The sequence below is a fragment of the Spinacia oleracea genome, chromosome 6 (assembly GCF_020520425.1).
Source record: "Spinacia oleracea cultivar Varoflay chromosome 6, BTI_SOV_V1, whole genome shotgun sequence".
Classification (NCBI taxonomy): domain Eukaryota; kingdom Viridiplantae; phylum Streptophyta; class Magnoliopsida; order Caryophyllales; family Amaranthaceae; genus Spinacia; species Spinacia oleracea.
In genome coordinates, this window is record NC_079492.1 from 91,057,689 (window position 1) to 91,068,038 (window position 10,350).

Below are 10,350 nucleotides of genomic sequence, written 5' to 3' on the forward strand. Positions count from 1 at the left end.
AAATTTGTTTCCTAAGATTATTACCATGTACTACTCCGTTTCATAAAGATCTTTATAGTAACTATTTGCACAAATATTAAGACAAAAGTAGTAAAGTTTGATGAATATAATAAAATATGGATAAAGCTAGTAAGGTAAATGGTTAAAAAGAGGGGTGGGTGTAAGAAATAAATGAATAAAGTAAGCGAAGGGTAAGGTAGTAAATTTCATGTCCAAAATAGAATAAAGCAAAGTGTAAAGAACATTATGAAATGAACTAAAACGGAAAATATAAAGATCATTTTGAAACGGAGGTAGTAGGTGATTATTGGCTTGTTTTGTTTGACTTATTTTGACTTAAATAAGATAAAATAAGTTCATATAAGTCAAATAATTCTAGGTAATATAAGATTAGGTCAGTTAATTGATTCTCATAAGTTAAGATAATTTAATCTAGGTTCAGATACGATAAGTTCGAATAAGGCCCTGTTTAGTTCACCTTATTTCTTCTGATCTGATCTGATCTGATCTGGTCTGGTATGATCTGATCTGGTCTAATCTGATCTAAACTTATTTTTTCTGATCTGATCTGACCTTAACTTATTTTTTCTGATCTGATCTGGTCTGATCTGGTCTGATCTGTTCTGATATGATCTGATCTGTTCTGATCTGATCTGATCTGATTCTTCAAAACAAAGTTTAAACAAATATCTATATTTATTAATATTAAACGACTTACGTGTAAAATAAATGTTCCACAAATTTACAATATTGTTATTATTTATTTGACTTTGTTCACGATTTAACTATTCCTTACATTATATAGACCTAGACATGATCTAGATAGATCGGTTATGATATAGACATATAAGTTCTGATCTGGATATGATCTGTACAGATCCGTTTTAATCTGAACAGGATTTGTACGATCAGTTCTGATCTGTACATGATCAGTTCTGAGCTGGACATGATCTGTACAGTTTAGTTCTGATCTGGACATGATCTGTGCAGGCCAATTCTGATCTGGACATGATCTGTACAGATTAGTTCTGATCTGGACATGATATGTACAGATAAGTTTTGATCTGGACATGATTTGTACAGATTAGTTATGATCTGGTCATGATTTGTACAGACCAGTTCTGATCTTGTCATGATATGTAACAATCAATTCTGATATGGACATGATATTTGCAGATCAATTTTGATCTGAACATAATCTATACAGAGTCGATATCTAGACCAGTTATAATCTGGACATTTCGATTCTGATCTGGACATGATCTGTACAAATCGGTTTTGACCTGAACATATTGGTTCTGTAAGGATCGATTCTGATTTAGACAAGATCTTTGCATATTTGAACATGATCTAGATGATCTGTACAGATCAGTTATGATCTGGATATTATCTTATCCTATCAATTTTGGTCTAGATATATAATAGTTCTGATCTATAAAAATCAGTTCTGATATGGACATGACCTGATCATATCGTTTTTGATCTGGACTTAATGGTTTTAATTTGAACATGATGAATTTGAATGTTTTGTTTATGGTTTTTATGCCTTAAGTAATAGATTTTAATTGCACCGATAACAACATTCTTTTTTATTAAAGCAATAATAGTAATAAAATATTAAATATAATAACCATTATATTAATGTATACCAATAATAATAATAATAATAATAATAATAATAATAATAATAATAATAATAATAATAATAATAATGACTAGGGTCGCACATAGTGACACGGCTACTCCTAACATTCGTTCTTTCCTTTTTCATCGTTTGTGTTTTGCTTTGAATAAGGGTGTTGGAGCCCAATTAGTGGCTAGGCTCCCATCCAACTTTGTGTAATCTCTCCTTTTATAATAATAATAATTATTATTAAAAAAAAAAAAAAAAAAAATAATAATAATAATAATAATAATAATAATAATAATAATAATAATAATAATCTGGTCTGATCTGATCTGAACTTATTTTTTCTGATCTGATCTGAACTTATTTTTTCTCATCTGATCTGATCTGATCTAATCTGATCCGATCTAGTCTGATCTGATCTGATCTGATTAAATCTGAAATAAGTAATAAGGTCCTGGAATAAGGTGAACTAAACAAGGCTTAAGTTCAAACAAAAATAAGAGTATTGTAATATAATAATAATAATTATAATAATTCTAATTCTAATAATAGTGATAACTTTGTAAATAATGTATAACATTGAGTGGGGGCCCAGATTGTATCTCAGCTTCCCACTAATTATTTAAAAAATGTATAAATTTGTTAGCATTTGATCATATTAATAATAATAATTATTATTATTATTATTATTATTATTATTATCATTATTATTATTATATCATTGGTATTATTATTATTATTATTATTATTATTATTATTATTATTATTATTATTATTATTATTATTATTATTATTATTATTATTATTATTATTATTATTATTATTATTATTATTATTATTATTATTATTATTATTATTATTATAGGAAAACACCAAAACGTTACAAGCTTAACAAGCTACAAAGAACAAGTGAACTACAAGAAGTTGGAGGGGAGCCGAGATACAATATGGGCCCCCACTCCTCTAGCTATGGCGAACCCGATCCTGCTGAAAATGTGGGCAGCTGCCCGCGCCACAATGTCCTGAGCCCTGGAGTACGTCTGGACCCGCTTCAGCAAAGAAACAGCCCCTTTCTCTAATTCCCCAAAAGAAGAGAAGGAAAAAGGAAAGAAACCGTAACCCAAAGCCCTACAACGCGCCGCATACTTATCCTGCTTCCGTTGCGCTGCAACCGCCACAACCCGACCCGGAACGAAGCCTGACAACCCCGATTGCGTCATAGGGGAAGACCCAGTCAAGTCAACACACACATCTAGACCGCCATCCCATGAGTAAAGCAAAATATCTGCAGGACGAAGAGCTCCATCACTCTCACTAGCCAGCCCAACATCAACCTCCTTGCGAGCAGAAATCCCCGACCGATAGCAAATATCCAAAAGGGTATCACGAACAACATTATGTCGATGTTTGATACCCACAATCCCAGCACAAGACACGACATGATCCCCATAAATGTCCCCGTCGAAAACCCGAGAGCAAGCAGAACACGGCGTCGAATCAGAGAACAACGGAATACCCAACCGATAGCAAAGAACCGAACGATAAGTCTTACCGTTCATAGTCTGGCCTAAACCCGAGATGGGGACTGCCTGCAACCAAGCCGAGGAGTGATCCCCCTGCTGCGATTTCCATAGGGCAACAAGACGTGAAGATAAGGAGTAGATTCCGCATCAGCAGTAACCTTCGTGAAATATATGTCTGCCAATTTCTTCATGAGTGTGGGGGCAGCGATCTCACTACGGCTACGCATAAGGTCGGACTCCACGGTCCTATTGAAAAGACCAAGAGCATCATCAAAGGCCGGTCCCGGTCCATCAACACCTGAAAGCCGAAGAAGCGAATCCTGCAAAGCAGAAGACTGCAAACGGGATGCAAGAAAAGCATAATGTCGAACATCACCAGCTGAATAAACACCCAATCCTCCATAAGAATAAGGCAAGGTGGCAAGGCGCCATTGCCAGTCACCGAACCCAGGCCCCGAAGCAGTCACGATGCGCTCTAAAGAAGGCCGCAGAGCCACATCAAAAGATAATTGAGCCGCTTCGAAAAGATGAGGCGGACAAGTGCGCATAGCAAAGTAGAGTTTAGAAACTCCAGTACACGCACGAAGAAGCAACAACTCACACTGGGGATCATTAAGCTTGGCTACAGCATCCATCAACACAACAGTCTTCGACACACGCTGCGAAACCAACTCCTTGCAAAAAGAGGAATCCGTACTGACTGGGCCACCAAGCAACTTAACACCGAGCGCAGGACGAGCAATATCCGTAGGAAAGACACCCTCCAGACGACTGCGTGGGTCCTCTGAAGGCCAGAAAACCTCCGTCTTCTCAACATTAACATGGAGACCTAAATGAGGACCCTCCTCCAAAATCAACTCCAAAACCTGTCCAACCACCAAAGTGTCACCAACGATAGTGCCATCGTCCAAGTACCAAGCCTGAAGAGATAGATCAAATGAGTCTCTGATGCGACACACCAATGGATGTAGAACCAAAGAAAAAAGCAAAGGGCCGAGAGGATCCCCTTGCTGCACACCCTGACAAGACCACAAGGTATGCTCCCCATAATACAGCCGCGCTGGAGAAGAGTAGCAGAATTCAACCCAACGCGAAAGAGCAGGACAATGAAGCCGAACCTCACGCAACAAAGCCGATCGATCAACTAAATTGAACGCATTCTGAAAGTCCACCAATAACATAGAGAGGCCAGCATCGGCCCCACGAGCCTCAACCAACCGATTGACAGCATGGAGAATGGCCTCACCACCTGCTGGAACCCCAACTCCAAACTGAATACCTCCAAAGTAGGCTCCTAAACGCGGACCAACCAAAGCAGCCCCGACCTTAGAAACAAGGCGCCTCCAAATAGTGCCCACAGCAATAGGCCGAATACCCCCACCAGGCTTAACAAGTGGAGTAAGAGGAGCACTAGCAATGTATCCTCCAAGCACATCAGGGCACTTTCCAGCAAGAAAGAGATTAACTACCTGAGTGATAGCATCCACCAACTCATCAGAAACAGCTACAGCAGCACCACCCAAGCAATCCAAAAGGTGTTGGGCACGCAAGCCATCCCTACCGCACGAAGTACCACGCGGAAAGCCCTTAATCTGCTCCAAAACAACAGCGGAGGAAGCAGTAAGGTGATGATCAACAGGGATATCCGATAAGGTAGGGACCGGAACGGAAGGGTGCTTTGCTCGCAAATCTGCAAGGGTAGCATCATTGTAAGGGGCAAGGCCCGAGGAAGAAAGAACCCTAACTGCAGCAGTGTAGTGACCGCCAGAAATCTTTCTCTTACATTGCTTAATATTACGCTCCGCCAAATCATGGTCTTCGTCAACATCCAATGGAGACACACTAGCCAATGTGTCTATGACTAGTTGCTCGGAACCACCAGGCTCACCCCAAGAACGAATAGCAGAGGTGATACACTCTTCCTGTCGTCGCCGCCGAACACCAGAGGAACACTCACGATTACTTCGCGGCGACAAATTCGTGAGGACACAAAGAGGTAACACAAGCAACTGAACCCAACAAGCGATGTCATCAGGTCTGCAAATCACCTTATCAAGCGCCCCTTTTAGAACTCGCGAAAAACCCAAACGACATCTGGGAGGGATAGATTTCACAGAGCGCAATCGCTTAGACAATAAAGTGTCTAGAAGAGCAACATCAAAAGAAAAATGATGTTCTCGAGGCGCATCAGAAGAAGACAGCTCGGAAGCAGGAGCTTGCGGTTTTTGAATACCATAGAGAATAAAACGAAAAATACCATCCCCAGAATCAGGTGGGTCCACAAAAACCGTACTAGAACCACTGCCATGTCGACACCTAGTACGTTGAGTATGCGTCCTGAAACAATCTCCACATAGCCAAATACCCATACGACGAAAGGTCACCTCAGCCGTAGAAAAAACCTGCAAATTGGTAGTAAGGGAATGACGGGTTACATCCCGCACATCAGAGCAACAATGACAATCCCGTAAGTGAGTGAACAGAGAACTCCTCACCAAACCACGCCCACCCCCATCCTGGCACCCGCTAAGACCCACAAAAGGGCAATGAAACTTCTCCACAGAAGCCGCCATACCAAAGCACTCAAACTGCCAAACTGCTGGAAAGGCTCACTGACCACCACGCAATGACCACCACAGCAAACACCAAACACCTACACCTACAAGGCCTCAAACACAAACAAACACTGCGAAACACTGCCACACACTGCCAAACACTGCTAGCAACCAAACACTGCTAGAAACCAACACTGCCAAGCACAAATAATAACCGCCTGCTGTACCACCGGAAAACAAACATCACGAACGTCACAAACACCTGCTGTGCCACCGGAAAATGCTCGAGATATACCCTACACCAGTCGACCCGCCGCAACCGTCTACACTGCCTGAAAAACCACCTGCAAACACAGCCACAAACCTCCCGAAAAACCTCCTGCAAACCGCCTGCAAACACAACCCGGAGCCTCCTACAAACCGCCGACAGACACCTGCAAACACAGCCTGAAACCGCCGCCACTCGACGACGTTATACCGCCTGAGCAAACCAATCGAACAGTAAACGCCTGAGTTAAACCGTCGAGCACGAACCTGAGCAAAACCAGATCAGAACCGTCGAGAACGAAACCGAATTGCCACGCTGGACACTTGATCACCCCCGCCGGACACTAGACCGCCGACGCCGACGCCGGAGCCCCCGGATAGTCGACGTTGAATGGACCCTAAACGCACATACGTGCCCTAATCGCCTAATTTTGAGAGAAACAAATTATTATTATTATTATTATTATTGAAAATGGGTCGTAAATTAAGGACAAATGGACAATCCCAAATTCCTAATGGGGGGATTATCGCTACCTATCGTAAACAGGCCATAAGTCTTCGATCGGCCAAGACCTCAAGAATTATTATTATTATTATTATTATTATTATTATTATTATTATTATTATTATTATTATTATTATTATTATTATTATTATTATTATTATTATTATTATTATTATTATTATTATTATTATTATTATGGGAAAACACCAAAACGTTACAAGCTTAACAAGCTACAAAGATCAAGTGAACTACAAGAAGTTGGAGGGGAGTCGAGATACAATCTGGGCCCCCACTCCTCTAGCTATGGCGAACACGATCCTGCTGAAAATGTGGGCAGTTGCCCGTGCCCCAATGTCCTGAGCCCTAGAGTACGTCTGGACCCGCTTCAGCAAAGAAACAGCCCCTTTCTCTAATTCCCCAAAAGAAGAGAAGGAAAAAGGAAAGAAACCGTAACCCAAAGCCCTACAACGTGCCGCATACTTATCCTGCTTCCGCTGCGCTGCAACCGCCACAACCCGACCCGGAACGAAGCCTGACAACCCAGATTGCGTCATAGGGGAAGATCCAGTCAAGTCAACACACACATCTAGACCACCATCCCATGAGTAAAGCAATATATCTGCAGGACGAAGAGCTCTATCACTCTCACTAGTCAGCCCAACATCAACCTCCTTGCGATCAGAAATCCCCGACCGATAGCAAATATCCAAAAGGGTATCACGAACAACATTATGTCGATGTTTAATACCCACAATCCCAGCACAAGACACGGCATGATCACCATAAATGTCCCCGTCGAAAACCCGAGAGCAAGCAGAACACGGCGTCGAATCAGAGAACAACGGAATACCCAACCGATAGCAAAGAACCGAACGATAAGTCTTACCGTTCATAGTCTGGCCTAAACCCGAGATGGGGACTGCCCGCAACCAAGCTGAGGAGTGATCCCCCTGCTGTGATTTCCATAGGGCAACAAGGCGTGAAGACAAGGAGTAGGCGGATTCCGCATCAGCAGTAACCTTCGTGAAATATATGTCTGCCAATTTCTTCATGAGTGTGGGGGCAGCGATCTCACTAGGGCTACGCATAAGGTCGGTCTCCACGGTCCTATTGAAAAGACCAAGAGCATCATCAAAGGCCGTTCCCGGACCATCAACACCTGAAAGCCGAAGAAGGGAATCCTGCAAACCAGAAGACTGCAAACGGGATGCAAGAAAAGCATAATGCCGAACATCACCAGCTGAATACACACCCAATCCTCCATAAGAATAAGGCAAGGTGGCAAGGCGCCATTGCCAGTCACCAAACCCAGGTACCGAAGCAGTCACGATGCGCTCTAAAGAAGCCCGCAGAGCCACATCAAAAGATAATTGGGTCGCTTCGAAAAGATGAGGCGGACAAGTGCGCATAGCAAAGTAGAGTTTAGAAACTTCAGTACACGCACGAAAAAGCAACAACTCACACTGGGGATCATTAAGCTTTGCTACAGCATCCATCAACACAACAGTCTTCGACACACGCTGCGAAACCAACTCCTTACAAAAATTGTTATTATTATTATTATTATTGTTATTATTATTATTATGATAACGAAAATTGTTGTTGTCTAGATCTGAACCGATATGTCCAAATCAAAACTAGTGTGTATCTCAGTATCTTTACTTATCATGTATAGTTAAGAAACAATATGTACAGATCAAATGAAGATCATAATCGATATGTCCAGACCAGAACTGGTATGATCAGATCATGTCCAGATCAGAACCGATATATGTCTAGATCTATACAAATCATGTTCAGATCAAAATCGATCTGTGAAAATCATGTTCAGACCAGAACCGATATGTCCAGATCATGTCCAGTTCAAAACCATCATGTCCAGATCAGAACCTTCATGTCCAAATCAGTACCATTATGTCCTGATCAGAGCCGGTATGTACAGCTCATGTCTAAATCAGAATCGAACTGTACGTATCATGTTTAGATCAAAACTAGTTTGATCAGTATGTGCATTTCATGTCTAGATCAGAACCATCATGCCGGATCAGAACCGGTATGTGCAGATCATATCCGGTTTAGAATCGATCTATGTCCAGATATATGCACCTCATGTACAAATCACAATCGATATGTACAAATCATGTCCAGATCGAAATTAGTTTGATAAGTATGTGAAGATCATGTCTAGATCAGAACCATAATGCTAGATTATAACCGGTACGTGCAGATCATATCCGCATCAGAATCGATCTGTACAACTCATGTCCAGATTAGAACCGATCTGTATAGTTTATGACCAGATCAGAAGCAATCGGTCCAACTCAGAACATATACGTCAAGATCAGAACCAGTATGTCCGAATAATGTCCAAGTCTGAACCATTATGCCCATATCATAATTGGTATATCCAGATCATGTCTAAATTAGAACCGATCTATCCAAATATGCACCAAATCTTTTTAATATATGGAATAGTTAAATAATGACTAACTAAAGTCAAATAAAAAATTTAATATGTAACAATATTATAAATTTGAATAAAATTTATTAAAATTATTTAATATTAATTGTAGTTTTTATTTTTGAAATATTAATTATGAAAAATCAGATCATATCAGATAAAGAAATATAAGTTTAGATTAGTTTCGTTAAATTAATTAACTTGGTTCTCATTTATTTAGCTTTTATGGTTTTGTAAATTTTAAAATATGGTAATTTTCTGAATTTCGTTAATATTGTAAGAAACAAATCTATAAAGTTAGAATAATAAACATCAAAATTTAAAAGAAGTACACTGCCAAAAAAAAGGAACTATCCACAATACATTTTATCTAACACGACCAAAAGGGGTTTGGTTATTTAATTTCATGTGAACGGCAACGCAAATAAGTAAATAGAGTGTCCGAAATTATCGATATTTTTCTACACTCACTCTCTTGATTCTCTTACATCCAAAGTTAATTAAATCATTATGATTCCCAATTCAGTAACTCCTAATTCATAAACTGTAATTCCAAAAGTATTTGGTAACTCCAAAAAATAATTAAGAGGTGCTAACCCATATATATATATATAGATTTATTTATAATTAAAGGGTCGCATTAGATAAGGAAATGCTAAGAATAATAAATAAGCAATGCCATGACGAACCACCCGATATTTGATCCATTCGATACATTAAACCCTGTTAAATTATCTTACACGACACAAAGGGGCCGGGTTTGCTTATTTAATTTCATGAAAACGGTAACGCAAGTAAGTAAATAGAGTGTACGACATTACCGATCTTTTGCAACAATCAATTTCTTGATTCTATTACTTACAAAGTTATTTAAATCTTTATTATTCCATATTTATTAACTCCTAGTGAATAAACTGGACGAGATTGCTTATGTCATGTAAAGAGTAACGTAAGAAAGTTAATAGGTTATCCAACACGTGCGCAATATATTTTTTCCTTTTTTTTTTAATTTTTATTTTCGGTAACAATTACCAAATATAGGATTATATTAAATTTGATTTTTTATTATTTCCTTAAAAGTTACAGAATTATATAGGATTAAATTAAATTAAATTTATTTTTAAAAATTCCGGTCCATATTACAGAATATCGATCAAATTAAATTTGCAATTTTTTTCATTTCGGTAAAATTTACAGAATATAGGATTAAATTAAATTAGAATTTTTTTAAAAAACATTTCGGTCTAATTTAAGTACAGAATTAGTTGTTCGTAAAAAAATTAAAAAATTATAATATTATTCAAATTGATTTAGTCTCAATATATAAAGATATCAGATAAACGTTATCTTGTCAATGATTTAGTATCTATTTAGGAAAATTAGGAGACTCAATAGGAGAATAAATCTTA